The sequence below is a fragment of the Ceratotherium simum genome, chromosome 35 (genome assembly GCF_057802395.1).
Source record: "Ceratotherium simum simum isolate JZ-2026a chromosome 35, ASM5780239v1, whole genome shotgun sequence".
NCBI lineage: Eukaryota > Metazoa > Chordata > Mammalia > Perissodactyla > Rhinocerotidae > Ceratotherium > Ceratotherium simum.
The window spans coordinates 24,926-42,787 of NC_141934.1; the positions used below are offsets into that span (position 1 = coordinate 24,926).

At 43.7% G+C, this 17,862-nt stretch overlaps 1 long non-coding RNA gene across 1 annotated transcript; it reads right to left on the reverse strand.

Moving 5' to 3' along the window:
- Positions 1-12,182: 12,182 nt before the first annotated feature.
- Positions 12,183-15,946, reverse strand: LOC147912382 (uncharacterized). Its single transcript, XR_015549874.1, has 2 exons — positions 15,286-15,946; positions 12,183-15,054 (listed from the first exon to the last, which is right to left on the reverse strand). It is a non-coding gene; the product is annotated as an uncharacterized LOC147912382 (long non-coding RNA).
- Between the last annotated feature and the right edge of the window lie 1,916 nt (positions 15,947-17,862).

The window sequence follows — 17,862 nt, forward strand, 5'->3', positions numbered from 1 at the left end:
TCCCACCTCAATGCTATTTTTAAAAAGCAGTTAATGGCGCCACCTCCTGGAGGAGGGGTGTTGCGGCAGTCATAACAGGACAAATAGGAGAGTTGTCCTTATTCTCACATTAAGGGACAAGGTGTGTCTTGCTCCCACCAAACATGCTGGAGCCTACGGGTGTCAGACTTTCATTGAGCCAGCTGGATTGCCAGGTGCTCCAAAACTAAGCCATTCCAGGACCTGAACATTAAGGAAGCAGCTATATAACATGCATTGGGGGAGGGGTGGAGACAGTAAATGCAAATGCCCTGAGGAAGGATGGGTGGGTGGAGTTCTATGGATGGAGATAAGGCCAGTAGTGGTGTGGGGGGCAGAGTAATGAAGAAAGGTTGTTTCCTATACTCCTGTCCTCCCAGTTTTGCCGTCTCAGTTCCACGTGGTTCAAACTTTTAAATCAGACCTGCTTTCTAGCTGTTAATCTCCATTTCCATTTCCAACACCTGTCTCCTTGGGCTATGAGAAGGATGATGTGATACCATGCCCATAGAGTGCCCGGCAGAGCGGGCATTCAATATGTATGCTCTCTCCCCCTTTGTGACCACAGGCTCCACCTGAGAATCCTGGGTGCCAGGCCTTCTTCCTAGGTCTGGCCAGAGGCCCGGCATTCCCTTCTCCCTGAGAGACGGGGGCAGCCTGTCTCTGACATTTTCTGTCCCGACAGGATAATGTACACTGAAGTAAACAAGACAAAGAGCATCCAGGAAAACACAGCCATGGAGGGCATGATTGTCGAAGGCTGTGAGACCCTCCTGGACACCAGCCAGACTTTTGTGAGATGGGGCATGGCACCCTGCCTCCCCCAAATCTCAATGTAGATCCCAGGAGTGGTGGCACTTGGGGACACCACCAGTTCGTTTGGCTACTATGTGCCAAAACCTGCCAGCATGATTGTGGAGTATTCCAGGGCTGCTGGAGGAATGTGACAGCTGTATGTAGATGTCGGTATCTGCACACATGGATGCAGATATTACTGGTTTTCACAGTTCCCTTCTCTCCAGATGTACACATGATTCTTCCCAGATGCCCTTGATGTGTCTGTGGATGTCATAGTAAACACTGACATGTCCTTTTGGGGAGAGAGGAGTGGAGGAGAAGGACAGATACTGATTGGCCTGGTGAATCACAAGCATGTTCAGCATCCGAGGGGAAGTCATGTGGGTCAGTCCCTCTGTCCCTTGCTCATCATCCTTAGCCCCTTGTGGGAGGCCGTGATCACAGCGGTTCTCACGGGTAGGAGGTTGCCTTCACCCTCAGCCTCCACTCGCCTTGGGAGCCGTGTTTGAGAGGCACAGCCCTGTGAGGGGGCAGCTAGAGGCTGTGACTGAGGGGACTGACTTCCAACTCAGAGACGTTAGAGCCACTAGGAGTTTGAGGGTCACCTCTTCAGATTCCGCTTGCTGTGGGACCCTCAGCTTCTGCTTGCATGCCCCCGAGGTGACCTCCACCTCAGATGGGCCTCCTGAGTTCCTTCTATCCAGCCCTGGGACTCTCTGAGCAGATGAAAAGCTCGCCAGCACTTCCTGTGGCCTGTGCAGCTGCCTTTGGCCCCTGCTGCCCTTAGCAAGGGTATCATCGACTTGGAGTTTTGTCCCGAGCCCCTCTGTGTGGCCCCCTGTAAATTTCCCTAAGCCCACCCTGTGATCTGCTGGGCCCAGAGCCAGCCTCCCTGTGTCCTGGCTCCCCCTGAGCTGCAATGGGCCAAAGCTGGAAAAGGCCCAAAGAATGACCTCTCCTGGGGTGGGCAGTGTCACCACAGTCCAGGAATCTGCTCCATTGCCCTGAACCTAAGAATTTCCTTCCCACCTGAGGGGCTGGGGTACACGTGAAGACCAGAGAATGGGGCCCAGCAAGGTTCCAGGCAGTGACAGATGTGGGCAGGAGGCAGAGTGGTGGCCCAGAGCAGGCCTAGGGAGATGGAGCATCAGGGAGGGCTTCCTGAGGAGGCATCACTGGAGTCGAGTCTTGAAGGGTAAGTAGGCATGCACAGGGTGGATGGCGTGAAGGAAGGCCCTTCCAGGCCAAAGAGCATCACTCAGGAGCCACAGGTAACTTGCCCTGGAACTAGAGTGGGAGCAGAGAGGGGAGGCGATGGTAAGGAAGGAGAAGTGCTGGAGCAGCCTGCTGGCGGGCCTTGAAGGCCTGAGTCCCGAGGACAGTGAGGAGCTGGCGGAGTAAGTGGGGAAAGGAGGCCTGGAGCACGTCTTAGGGGAGCTGGGATGGCAAATGGGTTCATCACTGCCCCCTGCTCTGCCCGGGAGTGGCTTCCGTGTGCAACTTGTTGAGGACTGGGGGGCTCTCTGGGCTCTGCAGCCCAGCATGTCGTGACTGATTGGTGATGTCTGCTGTGGCTGTGTGTGGCAGCAGGTGTCCTGTGTCTCTTGCTCATCCCTCTGGGCCAGAGCCAGCTCCACACTTGTCCAGCCTCCTGCCTTCCCCAGACTCAGCCCTAAAGAGGTACAGCCTTTTAGATACAGGATACAACCTTCCTTAGAGAGGGAGTACAAACAATACGCTAGTTGGCCTAAATTCAGCCACCAATTAAGAAAGACTTCAGGTGCAACAATATACTTATCTTAATTTCAATCTCAGAAACTAACTCCTAATCTAATACTGCATTAATCTATTAATTCATAGAAGTAGTACTGTTACTATGAGGAACAAGAATTATTTCTCCTTGCATAATCTTAGAACAGATAATCACCGAAAGTTAACAATAAAATAAATTCAACCCAATAATTATTTATTACATTAACTGTTAACCCAACACAGGTAGGCATTCAAGCAAAGATTTAAAAAAGTAAAAGAAACTCGGCAAACACAGCCCCCACCTGTTTACCAAAAGCATCTCCTCTGGCATTTCTGGTGTTACAGGCACTGCTTGCCCAGTGACACGGTGTAAAGGCCACAGTGACTGGACCCTGCAAAGGCAGCATCATCATTTGTTGTCTAAATGAGGACTTGTATGAACGGCCACTCAAGGGTTTTACTCTCTCTTACTTTTAATCAGTGAAATTGACCTTTCCCTGAAGAGGCGGGAATGAGTAAGACGAGAAGACCCTATGGAGCTCCAATTAATTTAAAAAAATCAAAGGTAAGCCAAATCAAGGGATAACAAAACTTAAAGGGACTAACAATTTTGGTTGGGGTGACCTCAGAGAATAAAATAACCTCTGAGTGATTAAAATCTAGACCAGCTAGTCAAAATATTTTATCACTTATTGATCCAAAATATTGATCAACAGAACAAGTTACCCTCGGGAAAACAGCACAGTCCTATTTTACTGTCCATATCCACTATAGGGTGTATGACCGCGATGTTGGATCAGGAGATCCCAGTGGTGTAGCCGCCATTAATCGCTCATTTGTTAAACGATTCAAGCCCTACATGATCTGAGTTCAGACCAGAGTAATCCAGTCAGTTTCTAGCTATTCCATATTTCTCCCAGTACGAAAGGGCAAGAGAAACAAGGCATACTTTACAAAAGCACATTCAAACTAATAGGTGATATAATCTTAATCTAATATATATATGTATATAGACCTGCCTATAAACAGGGTTTGTTAGGGTGGCTGATTAATTGCATAAAAAGTAAACCTTTATACCTAGAGGTTCAATTTTTGTCCCTAACAGCATGTTCATAATCAATCATCTTTTGTTAATTGTCACCAATCTACCTTCCATAGAATTCCTTACACTAATAGGATGAAAAGTATTAGGTTATATATGACTATGTAAAGGACCACACATCATTGGCCCCATGATCTGTGGAGACACCAGTATTTATATCAGTGTCACAAGGCCATCAGCTGGAGTTCACATTGGAAAACATACCCGGGAAGACACCCTACGGAGGACCCATTAGCACACAACTGAACAAGTAATGTGGACTTTTGTCGATGATCATTTGAAAACGTAACTGGGAAGACACCCTACAAATGATCCACTAGCACACAACTGAACAAGTCATGTGGACTTTTGTCAATTACCTAGTATTTAAAACGGGAGGATAGGGCTGGCCCCGTGGCTGAGTGGTAAGTGCGAGAACTACGCTGCTGGCAGCCCGGATTCGGATCCTAGGCACACACTGACACACCGCTTCTCCAGCCATGCTGAGGCCAAGTCCCACATACAGCAACTAGAAGGATGTGCAGCTATGACATACAACTATCTACTGGGGCTTTGGGGGAAAAAATAAATAAATAAAAATTATAACAAAAAAATAAAATGGTAGGATAAAGATGCAGGATTCTTGGGCCGGCTCCGTGGCTTAGCGGTTAAGTGCACGCGCTCTGATGCTGGCGGCCTGGGTTCGGATCCCGGGAGCGCCCCGAGGCACCACTTCTCCGTCCAACGTGAGGCCGAGTCCCACGTACAGCAACTAGAAGGATGTGAACCTATGACATACAACTGTCTGCTGGGGCTTTGGGGGGAAAAAAAATGAATAAATAAAATCTTAAAAAAAAAAAAAAATGCAGGATTCTAATGGGTTCATGGAAATGCTGAATGCACAATTCGGAAACAAGGAATAATCGACAAGGTAAACCAACTCCAATAGATTTATAATTGCTTACTTGTACACAGTAAGAGTTTTTGCTGAAAAATTAAGTATTCATGTATTTGTCTTGATGAAAACATGAAACTTTATGTTGAATAAAAATGGACCATTTTCCTGTATTAGTACATTACTACTCATCATTTAGTCATTTCTATAGTTAATGGAGTTATAAACATAATTACAAAGGCATGCATCCATCAGAAAACAACTATGAGTGAATCTGGAAATTGTAGGGCCAAAAATAATGTTTTCAATATTATGTATTAGAACATGTATATACATAACAAGGATGAGAGAAAACTCTGATTAAAGGAGATTAAAATGTAATCTAATCTTAAAAGAATAAAAAGAGTGTCAGTCCTGTGAGACTGGGGATAGGCAGTAAAATTTCACAGAATTCTGAGACTGGAAATGGGCCATTCCCTACCTTCATTTTTTTATTGTCGTTGCCAAGGGAATTTTTCCACCAAGAACAGAGAGATGGAGGGGAAAGAGGACATGGAAGGATATTGCAGACATGGGAAGGGTTCCATTTTCAGGACACCTTAGAGCAGTCAGGTGTCCATATTCTAGGTCATGTAACCACAAAGAATTTCCCCTGGGAGATGCCTTCTGTAGCTCTTCCCTCCAAATTTCCACTCATTCCTCCTGGTGAGATCATCCTAAATGAGAACAGGCTGGGAGAAACACAAAGCTGCCTGGAAAAAAGCCTATCTTGTAAATTGACCCTGCCCTGGAGCTGGCTGGGCAGAGGGCAGGAGCTGCACGATGGATACCGACTCCTCTTCAGTCCAGGGACTTTCCTTTATTGCCCTTTGGGGAATACACTGACTGTAACTCTGAGGTTCACTGAAGGCCAATAAGATCTAGTGTGAGACTAAGTTGTCAATAAAGCACTTGACGCAACATGTTTTCCTGTGTATCAATATGTGCATAACTAGGGAGAAGGGCCTTAACATCTTTATGATCCTTAAGGGAAATTTGATTCACATCAATTTAGGAATGATTGACAATAACGTGTCATGTAGAAGAAGGATCGTCAATCTAAATGAACTTATTCACACAGTCAGTGTCCTAGTCAGTATGGGATGCTGTAACAAAAATATCATAGACTGGGCACTTTATTTATTTATATTTTTCTGAGGAAGATTCACCATGAGCTAACATCCTTGCCAGTCTTCCTCTATTTTGTATATGGGTCATGCCCACAGCATGGCTGCTGATGAGTGGTATAGGTCTGTGTCCAGGAACCGAACTCAGGCCACCGAAGAGGAGCTCATTGAACTTAAACATTAGGCCATGGGGCAGACCCCTAGACTGGGCATCTTTGGCTTTTGTGTGTGTGTGTGTGTGTGTGTGTGTGAGGAAGATCAGCCCTGAGCTAACATCTGATGCCAATCCTCCTCTTTTTTGCTGAGGAAGATTGGCCCTGATCTAACGTATTTGCCCATCTTCCTCTACTTTTTATATGGGACGCTGCCACATCATGGTTTGAGAAGAAGTGCATCAGTGCATGCCCGGGATCTGAACCTATGAACCCTGGGACCACGAAGAAGAGCACCCACACTTAGCCACTGCACCACCGGGCCATCCCTAGACTGGGCACTCTTAACAAGAGAAGTGCATTCCTCACAGTTCTGAAGACTGGGATGTTGAAGATCTAGGTTCAAGCTGAGTGGCTTTTGGTGATAGCTCTCTTCCTGTTTTGCAGAAGGACAGCTTCTTGCTCTACCCTCATCTGGCAGAGAGAGCTCTGGCCCTCCATCTCCTTGTAAGGGCACTAATCCCATCATGGGGGCATCACACTCATGGCCTCATCTAAGCTAATTAACTCACAAAGGCCCCACTTCCAAATACCATCACGTCGGGGATTAGGATTTTAACTTATGAAATTGGATTACATAGACATTCAGTCCATAGCATTCATGAAACCAACAATTAACAAATATTTATAGAAGTCATACAGCCCAAACTGAAGAATGTTCTGGAGATCATGTGGCAAATGATACAATGTCTTTCCCTTCATAGAGTCTCCTAGTGGAGGCAGTAAAAATTAACAGTCAAAGAAAACTTGTGCTATTTAAAAGCTAACATAGATCAATTATGACAGACTGTACTTACAATTGTCTTTTGGTAAGACAGGTCTGATTATCAGAGTCCAGATTAAGCAAATTCCCCCGGGTGAGGGCATGTCTGGCAATCTCACCTAAAAAGGCTCTTTCCTTTTTGAAATTTTATTTCATCTAGTCCTGTTTGCTTCCACATCCCTTTGGTGTTTTCAAACATATAGTATTTATTAAATCAATGTTTAACTGTTGCTCTGCCTTTACCACATCTGACTGGAAGCAGAAGTTACTGGACTTGGCTGGAACCAAATTTCAGTTCATTTTTCCTCCTCTTTCTGCTCAGACTCTCTTCTCTCACCATTGAAATAGCAAATGCCTTAGGGGAGAAGCCGCATGGAGCTGGTGCTCACAATCTTGTGTTTCCTTTGTCTCAGAGATTGTAGACCCCCAAGTCCTGTCTGCACAGGATGTTCTACAACCCTCCAAACAGCTGTTGTGTGCTTTGTCCAGCTCTTATAGCTGCCCAAGAAAAGCTAGTCAATAAAAGTGGAACCTGGGGCCGGCCCCGTGGCTTAGCAGTTAAGTGCATGTGCTCCGCTGCTGGCAGCCCGGCTTCGGATCCCGGGCGCGCACCACTTCTCCGGCTATGCTGGGGCCGCGTCCCACATACAGCAACTGGAAGGATGTGCAGCTATGACATACAACTATCTACTGGGGATTTGGGGGGAAAAAATAAATAAATAAAATCTTTAAAAAAAAAAAAAGTGGAACCTGCAGTAATTTTATCCTGAAATGTTTTAAATATTTTAAACCAATGAATATTTGTCATTTTTCAAGGAATATTTCTATAATTTTATAAGAAACATTTAAATAGGAATTTTAACAGCAATAATGGCTGTTCTTTGGTCAGAATTCCATGTCATTAATTGTTTGGAATTATATCTAAGCTTTGATGCACTCTCTTCAGTGCCTTTTAAAATATCACTATTCCTTACATTTAAATATCTTGTGATGGGTTTGTATCAGTCACCTTTTTTGTACCATTTCAGATCCTTTTGGGTCCTCATACCCTTGTGTCATATGTCATTTAGCAACCAGCTTTGTAGGTATCATATTTGCTTTATGCAAGCGCCACCTGACAGCTCCCCACATTTTTTCCCTGTGCCCTCTGCCTCTCCCTCTCACCCTGGGGTGTCCATGTTGATGCTGAGGTGTGAAAAACCTCTTGATCAAGCCCACTCGTGCACAACCACGTTCCTTGTTGTGTGGATGTGTGTGTGTTCAGCAATTCTGTATGGTCACAGGGTTCATGGCTATTATGGCATCTATGTGAAAGTGTGTTTTGTTGATGTGTGTGTGTTTAGAGAGTTCAAGTCACTGTGGTCTCTGAGACAGTGAGTGGTCTGTATGTGTCTGTGTTTGTGTGTGTCTTCTGAGTATCAGTGTGCATTATCGTGTAGTTTACAGTCTGAATGCTGCTGGTCATTTGCAAATAGTGTGTATGAGGGTGTGGGTGTGTGTTGTCAGCATTTCCACATGTTCAGAGGATGTCTGTCATTGTGGGAATGTGTGGAATAAGTACGTTGTTAGAGATCAGTGTGGGCACCAACATTGTTTGCCTGTTACTAGTTCAACACTCAACACCCTTGAAGAAACATTGAGTCCAGACATTCACAGGCTCCATCAGGCCCACAGAGATCCTACTCAGCTGTTTTCTTCCCATCACAAACATATGAACAGGTAGCCAAGGACCACTTGATATTTGAGGAATTTCTCTAGCATGAAAGATGGAGCAAAAAACACATACACTGAAGTGAGGGACTAAAGGAGCAGCAAGGAAATCCAGAGATCATAGTGAAACTTCAACTGCATATCTAGTAACATCTTCAAAACAATTAGAGATGGACCAGTCCCATGGCCTAGTGGTTAAGTTCAGAGAACTCCACTTCAGTGGTCCAGGTGCAGTTCCTGGGCGTGGACCTACACCACTCATCAGTGGCCAGGCTGTGGTGGCAACCCACATACAAAATAGAGGAAGGCTGGCACAGATGTGAGCTCAGGGTGAATCTTCCTCAGCAAAGAAAATAAAAAAGAGAAAACAACCAGTAAGTGTATATATATGTATTGATGTTACTGCACAATATTGGGGTTCTCTTGCCCAATGCACATTAAAAAAGCCAATTATTCTGGCATCAGCTTTTGGGAAATGAAGTGTAGCTTTATTTTGTGAGATTGATCTGCAAGGAGACAGGGGCCATATGTCTGTCTCAGATCTGTCTCCCTGATCCAGGGCTTGGGGCACAATTTATGGGATGAAGGGCAGGGTGGTCTGACATGTGGAGGTACATGATTGGAAGTAAGGAGAAGTGAGGGAATTGATGATCTGCACAAGCAAAGTCAAGCTTCATGGCTCTTCATCGGATGTGTGTTCACAAATTGGCAGTGTTACCATGATCGGAGAATGGAGTTTTTAGCTTCTTGATGTCAAAAACGTCACATATAAAGCATTTGTGAACTCCCAGTTGATGAGTTGGTGTTCCCAACTGGTCTGAACTGGACGAGGGGTCTCAGTTCCTGAAAGAAAACTTAAATACTCTGTTGATAAGATGGGGTCAGTTTAACTGGTCCTGGAGGGCCCAAGGTTGTGTTTGTATATGTGTATGTATGCATATGCATGAGATTATCTGTATTTGTGTTAAATGTACAGTATACACAAAGCCAGGCTCTAGTTAAAGTGGCCAGGACAGATTTTAATCAGGCATATACCACTGCAATAGGGAAGAAGGAACAGGATGAACTGAATTCAATTTGATTTGTACAGAGGTGACTGGGCATTTGAAAGGGAGAATGAGGAAGCAGGCAGAGGAGTGAGCAGGGGCTCAGTAGAGTCAGGGAGGGAAAAGTTACAGAGTGTTGGTCAGTGCAATGTGATCTGGCCAGTTGTGTCTGCTAGTTGGAAATGATCAAAGTTTCACTTCTCTCCTCTCACAGAGTCTGGGAGACAGACACCCTGTCCTCCAATGGCTCTCAGGACCTTGAGAAATGCACTCCTGAGTTATAGGAGACACACATACAACTCAAAAGGACAGAGGAAAGATTCACAGTTGTAAGCACTTTTGGGTAAATGCTCTAAGAAAGGAATATCAGGGGCCAATGATCGAGTGTTGGCCAGAACAGTCAATTCTTACGGCTGCCTTGAGCTTTCTCAGGCAGGCACTTTAAGGGGGCAGTGGTCATCCTAAGGATGTGGATTTGAGCTGTTAGAAACTATGTCAGTTTTTAAGTCTTATAAATTGTGTGTGGGGAGGTGAAGTCATTTGTGCTGAGAGGCTGTAGTTATTATAGGCCAAGATCGAGGCCTAGACAAGAATAGGGCTCAAAGGAGCCTGGCTTGAGTTTGGTCAAGTACAGGAAACTACATATATAAATAATATATGTATATTTTTTGAATAATACAAATCAGTATATTGAATAATATAATATATTGAATTAAATATATATTTAATGAATATATAATGTGTATGTTTATATATTTTTGAATTAAATAATATAAATATATATATGATTTAAAGGAATATTGACACATAATAACAGAAATTTACAGAATTCCTAAAAGACTTCTACTCTAGGTTCAGGAAGCTGAATACATCTCAAGAACAATTAAAAAAAAATCTAGAGCCAGATCCATCCAGGGAAAGCAAAGAACACTAAATAAAAAAGAAGATACTCAAAGCCCCACAGAGGAACAGAACACTTACAGAGACTTACATGTAGACATATGATACATTTCTTAACAGTGGAAGACAAGAGAGAGTTGGATTAAATATTCAAGGTACAGAGAGAAAATAACTTTCAGTGTATATCCAATCAAACCATATCTCAAGGACTAGGGTGACTTAAAGATATTTTTATGGGAACACTTACTAAGAGTATTACCACCAACAAATGCTCATTAAGGAACTTGTAAAGAATGTACTTTAAGGGGGTCAGCCACCTGGTGTAGTGGTTTAAGTTCAGCACACTCCGCTTCCAAGGTCTGGGTTTGTGGGTTTGGATCCCAGGTGTGGACCTACACCACTCATCAGCCATGCCATAGTGGCGACCCAGATACAAAATAAAGGAAGATTGGCAAAGATGTTAGCCCAGGGCTAATCTTCCTCAAGGAAAAAACTTAAAAATTATAAAAGAATGTACTTCAAGGAGAAAGAAATTGATAGAAGAAGAAATGCTAAGAGGTAAAAATGGATCGTGAGGATAAAAAGGGTTACACATCTGAATAAATCATTGAAAGAATGACTTAATGAAACAATAATAATATTGACAATGTATAACTGATGGAGTTAAAAACTAATGACAAGGGAACTTCTGTTTTAGAGGAGACTAGAAAGCATTCTTGCTGCAAAACTGGACAAAGCCAGATAAATCATAAATATATTTTCAGAGCATCAGAGAACATCAGAATCAACCAACTAAAATTCCAAAAAGAAGAAAAAGTCTTTTATGTGGGCAAGGATTTTTATCTTTCTTTCCCCTGGAGGCGTTTTCTGATTCTGGGTGCCTGCTGAGGATCTGGTTTGCTCAGTCAGAGCCTCGGCTAGGGAAAAAAGAAACTAGCCAAACTTGCAGTGATTCTGCAGGACTGGTGTGGCAGAGGAAACCCGAGGGCTTTCAGACACACAACTGCTCTTATCACAGCACCTGTACTAAGTTTTGGTGCCACACAGGAATCTGGGGAGCTAGGCCAAAAGCTTCCACAAAACAAAGTGAAACCTCCAGAAGTGGTGGAAGTGGCCTAAGTCAAACATACTGCTAGTCTGACCTTCAGGGAATGTGCCATATTGTGAAGCGATGTAAGGTAGGAGGCTGCAGAGCTGCGCTGAGATGTCTGAAGGATGTAGCTGAATTTTCTGTGGGCTCCCAAACCTGAGGAGACAGAGATCTACCAGACTTAGAACCAGACCCCTGTGCGGGGGAGGGGAGCACAGCAAACAGGAACCGGGGAAAGCGGAAGGGCTGGGTTTACTAAAAGTGAGACCCAGCCCCAACTCTGATCAACGTCTGATTGGACTCAGGTGATCCAACCTCACTCTGTTTCTCAACGAAGGACAATAAGGTCATGTGGAGCCTCTCGAGTTACGTTACACAGACGTTACAAAGACACTGGTGAGAGGATGGAGAAGGCAAGCCACAGACTGGGAGAAGACCTTTGCAAATCACATATCTGACAGGACTATAAAGAACTCTCAAAACTCAACAATAAGAAAATCCAAGTTTAAAATGGGCACAGATTTGGACGCTTCACCAAAGAAGATACACAGATGGCAAATAAGCACATGAAAAGATGCTCAACGTCATTAATCTTGAGAAAAATGCACATAAATACCACATTGAGATACTGCTACGTACCTATTGGAATGACTAGAATTAAAGAGGATGAACATACCAAGTGTTAATTTAGGGTGGAAAGTAACTGGAACACTCCTACATTGCTGGTGGGAAGACAAAGTGGTTCAGCCTCTTTGGAAAACAGTTTTATTTATTTTTTGTGAGGAAGATCAACCCTGAGCTAACATCCATGCCAATCCTCCTCTTTTTTTCCCCAAAGCCCCAGTAGATAGTTGTATGTCATAGTTGCACATCTTTATATTTGCTGTATGTGGGATGCGGCCTCAGCATGGGCGGAGAAGCGGTGCATCAGTGCATGCCCGGGATCCGAACCTGGGCCGCCAGTATTGGAGCGGACGCACTTAACCACTAAGCAACGGGGCCGGCCCCTGGAAAACAGTTTTAAAGTGGAGTTTGTTATGCTGCTGTAACAAATCAACACAAATTTCATGGCTTAAAACAACTCAGATTTATTGTTTTACAGTTCTGTAGGGTAGCAGTCTGACACGGGTCTCCTTGGACTAAAATCAAGGTGTTGGCAGAGCTAGGTTCTTTTGGGGGGACTGTAAATGTTAATCAATTTCCTAGCCTTTTCAAGCTTCTAGAGACCACCACGTTTCTTAGCCTATGGCCCCCCTCCTCCACCCTCAAGACCAAGAACTCTGCACCTCTCTTGCCCTGCCTCCCTTGTTGCATCTTTTTTCTACTCGCCTGCTTCTCTTTCCCTTTTAAGGGCCTTTGTGATGCACTGGGCCCACCTGGATAATCCAGGATAATCTCCCTATTTTGAAGTCAGTTGATTAGCAACCTTAATTCCATCTGCAAACTTAATTCACCTTTGCCAAGTAAACTAATGTATTCCCAGGTTCCAGGGATTAGGACATCTTTCTGGGCCATGACTTTGCTACACAAACAGTTTTTAAAATAAAGTTAAACATACGCATACCATGTGACCCAGCAATTCCACTTCTATGTGCTTACCCAAGAGGAGAAGACTAATACTCACACAAAAACTTGTTTGCAAAGATTTATAGCAGCTTTATTCATAGTCAAAAAAGACAAAACTGAAAATAGCTCAAATGTCCTACAACTGCTGGATGGATAAACTGTGGTACATTCACACGATACTACACTCAGCAATAAAACAGAAGGAACTGCTGATACAGACAACAACATGGATGAACACTAAAATGAATGTATTGTGCTACATGAAAGAATCCAGACTCAAAAGGCCAAATACTGTAGGATTCCATTTATATGATATTCTAGAAAAGACAAACCATAGGGAAAGACAACAGATCATTAGTTGCCAGGGGTTAAGGGTGGGGGAAGAGTTGACTACAAAAGAGCAGCTGAAGGGATTTCTGGGTGCTGGTACTGTTCTGTGTCTTGATTTTGGTAGTGGCACAGCTCTATGCTTTTGTCAAAACAGTTGTACAAAGAGGAAAACAAATACATCATTTCTCACTCATCAGATTGGCAAAACTTTAAAAATCTGACAATCCCGATCTGACAATTCCCAGGGCAGGGATGACTCAGACACTGTTGGCGGGAATGGAAATTGTTAAAACTTCAGAGGATGATTTGGCTGCAGCTCATCAAGTTGCAGATTCACATCAGCCCCTTGTCCAGCAATCCACTCACAGGCAGGTTTCCATTCTAGGGAATCCACGTGTGCTCGAGGAGACACACACAAGTATAGTCATTAAACATGGTATAGGAATGAGTTAATTGTGGTTAGTAGTTATTTAAAAAAGAAAGGAAATATGCATATGGGAAAGAATCAACCCTGCTGGCTACATATGTGATCTGGGAAGGTAACTCATTGGTTTGTCTACTTAATAGTACGTAGCACAGACAGCACTGTACTAGGAATCTGGAGACAAGCATCTGAGCATATAGTTCCAACTCTGCCACTAAGTAGCAGTCAGACTATGGACAACTTAACTTGAGAAACCTCACTTTCCATTTCCTGGAAAATGAAGAGGTTAGGCTCGACAACCACCAAAATTATTTCCAACTCCACAATTCTATGATTCAATAAGTCAACAATCAAAAATTATATTCCAAAGTACCTATGTTCAGAAACTGTTTTTCCCAGATACCCTGAAACTGGAAACTATCAGGGAAATAGGATATCTTAAAATATTGATACATAAAATGGCCCAAATTTCTTGGTACGTCTATGACAAGCTGTTTAATCAAGATCGTAACTCAGAAAGAGCATATAAACAGCGAAACCTACCATATTGACTTGGGTCACCCTCAAGAAAAACATATGTCCTCTCCCATTTTAACAATGCAAAACAAATTCACTATACTAATGAGTCCATCTTGTCAAGTTCAGGTCTGTCTAGCCAAAAGTCATTCATGTATATGGTAAGATTTACTTGATTTTTTAACAAAGATAAAAAGATAAATGGCTTTTTGTATTTTTGCCTGTTTCATCTATAAAGATCTTACATTACAATTTAATAGCTTCAGCCTGCTACAATAATTTAAAGAGCCTTTTGAAACTTGTAATATGCCATGTCCAACAGGATCTAGTAAAAAAATCAGTAGTTCACAATCCAAAAATGCTTATTTAGATTCATTACCGACAATACTTACACTTCAAAGACACCTATAACCAACATGTCATTTGTTCCTACTGCAGAATTTAATAGGTTGTTAAATTCTGGTATCATCCAAAACTATAATTAGGCTGCTATCAATAAAATGTATTTTATTAATCAGAGATATTAAAACTAATGATTAAACTATTAAACTAAATGATTAAATATTAAAACTAATGGCAACTAACGATCTGTTGTCTTTCCCTATGGTTTATCTTTTCTAGAATATCATATAAATGAAATCCTACCGTATTTGGCCTTTTAACCTTTCACCTTCTCAGCCAAATCAAAACTTGAAAATTCTTGTTCTATGAGCTTTCCAAATCTAAATTCTTACAATTCTAAATGAGTATGGAGACAAAACACACACTATATACTACTTCTAAAAACCTCCTCCTTTTTTTTTTAAAGATTTTATTTATTTTTTTATTTTTTCCCCCCAAAGCCCCAGTGGATAGTTGTGTGTCGTAGCTGCACATCCTTCTAGTTGCTGTATGTGGGACTCGGCCTCAGGATGAACGGAGAAGTGGTGCCTCGATGCGCACCCGGGATCCGAACCCGGGCCGCCAGCATCGCAGCGCGCGCACTTAACCACCAAGCCACAGGGCCGGCCCTAAAAACCTCCTCCTTATCCGATTTTAAATTTAGCACCAACTGCCAAGAAAAACCTTTCCACTGAAAACAAAATTCCGTACACATTATGTCAATCATCAATTGATCAGTCATCAGTCTATGTTAACATATGGTGAATTATTATTAGGAAGCTACATAATTTTCACCAAAGACTGTTTAAAGCTCCTTTCATTAAATGCAGTTTACAACAATTCACAGGCTTCAAAGTTCACCTTGCAAATATAGAGTCAATTATCAGAAACCATTAATGGGATTAGGCTTTTCTATAAAAGTGGTCCCAAGGAAGTAGGAACGTTTATTTGTTTAAAGAACGCAATGAGGAGCCCAATAGCCTGAGCTGAGTCAGGCAGAGGATCGCAGACCACAGTCCATCTTCTGAAGGAAAGTGTTCACCCCGGGATGTCGCGACCTGGCCTAGACGGGGCCCCCGGGGGCACGAACTCAAGGGCGCGAGCAGAGGGCTGGCGACTCCCTGCCGCCCCCTGCACCTCCGCTGGGTGGGCAGGAGGCCCCGCCGGGTGGGGCCCCGCCAAGGCAGAGGGACCCGCCGGCCAGGCGGCGTTCCTCTGCTCCTCCAAGGGACAGAGTTGGGCTCCCCCGCCTGGGGCAGCCCGCCAGCAGCCCCGGCCCCCGGCCCCATCCGCCGACCCCCCCCACCGCGCTCCCGCCATCTGTGGTGGAGATCTCCACACCCAGCCCCCAGCCCACCGCCTACCTCAGCGCTGCCTCCTGCCCAGCGCTCCTCCACACTGCAGAAAGGAGAGCTCCCCAGCGCTGAAAATCCTGGAGGAAGGATCCAGAAACCGCCCATCCCCCCACACAAACCTCTGAGGAGGCCACCTCCGCACCAGGGACCCCGCCTCCAGTGCACGTTCTCTGGGGCTCTCCAGCTCGCCATCCCCTCTGCCGCTCTGAGAGCCAGTCCTGCGCATGCGCGGCCTCCAAGGATACAATGGGAACCTCTGGGGGGCACCGGGAGGGGGGTGGGGGTGTGGGGTCCAAGGTGTCCCTGAGAGGGAGAGCGGAAGCGGGCTGGCTCTCTGCAGTCCTTGACTCTGCTCTACCTGGATGACCATCAGCTCCTGGAGAAAATCTGCCTTCCCTTGAGGCGGCTCCTCCTGTCCTGAGAAGCACGTTACATGATCTAACATTTGTTTAAAAAAGAAGAATGACATCCTTAACACCTGATGTGTCGTGTCCCCAGAAGAATTCTCTGCTTCCCCAGAAGACTAGACAGCGAGCAACTGGGACTGAGTTCTGACCTAGGAAGGAAGGACACTGAGGGCACAGCTGTCTCCCCTCTGCTGGCTCCTTCCCCTGATCTGTGGCCGTGATGGGGACACAGCTTTGGGGACTCGTGCAGGTGACAACGCTCACATGTTTGCCCACCATATTACATTTCTTATGATTGAGTGGTTAAAACGGGAGGCTAGCTGTCTGTTTTTCCGACGATTTCACTTGCAGAAATGTCTTTGGACAAAGAAGTTTGTTTTCTTAATTTCTGATTTTAGTAATCAATAACAATAGTTAAAATACTTATTTTCTTAATCTCGTTGGCATGCTAAAACAAACAAGTCACTTGGTTTTCACCAAATTGGCCACATTTTCATTAAAACTTTGGAAGTATTGCTGTTTGAGGTAAAGAAAGCATTTGGGAAGAACAATTACCCTTGGATAATATCTTCCCAGATAAATGTACAAACACATAGTTATGAGCCGTTTTGAGGGGCCTGGGAAATCCAGTTTGAGTTCTACAATGGATCATCTGAAGTAAGGTTAAATTAGTAATTTCTGAGGAGTTTGCAAGTAAATATTCACGTCGCCTTCATCAAATAGGTCTGGTGATTTAAATGAAGGTTGAGCTTAATGATAAAAAGTTTTAAAGAGGCTGAGAAATGTTAAGTAAATGCACTTAAAACAAAAAGGTGCAAATCAAAGTAAAGCCTGTCATTATCCTCTTTAAAACAGAGTCACAGTAGCAGTATTGTCAAGGTATGAGAAGGAATAGAAATGCTTTATAAAGTCAATTCTTCACTTCTAAAGGACCTAACGTGACATTCTAGAAGTCTCCATAGTCTTTCACTCATCTAGATAAAATTGCTCAATTTATATTTTAAAGACTAATGAATCTGAGGGCAAAATATTCAAGGTCAGTGTTCAATTGTTTTTCATTGTTGCAAAGTACATGGGTATAAAATGTGTCTGAAATCCATGGTCTTGGAGAAGAAAAATGTATAGAACTTATTTATCACTCTCGCATGTCCTGACTTAATCCTACAAATATCCCAAGAATAAAGCCTCAGTGAATTCCATTCTGTTCTTAAATATGACATCTTTCATTTCTAATGAATATTCTCAAATTAGGCTCTAGCTAGTAATTATGTTCCTGATGCAAATAGGAAGTAAAAAAGAATCCATGCTTGATTAACTTGGGCTCAAGAGGACTACTTAGAACGAAAATTTGTTTTTTGCTTTGTTTTTCTTTATCGATTTCTTTCTTTCTGCTCAGTGGAGTCAGCAGATAAATGACACAGAAAGCTGAGAGACTGGAGGGCAGGGTCTTGA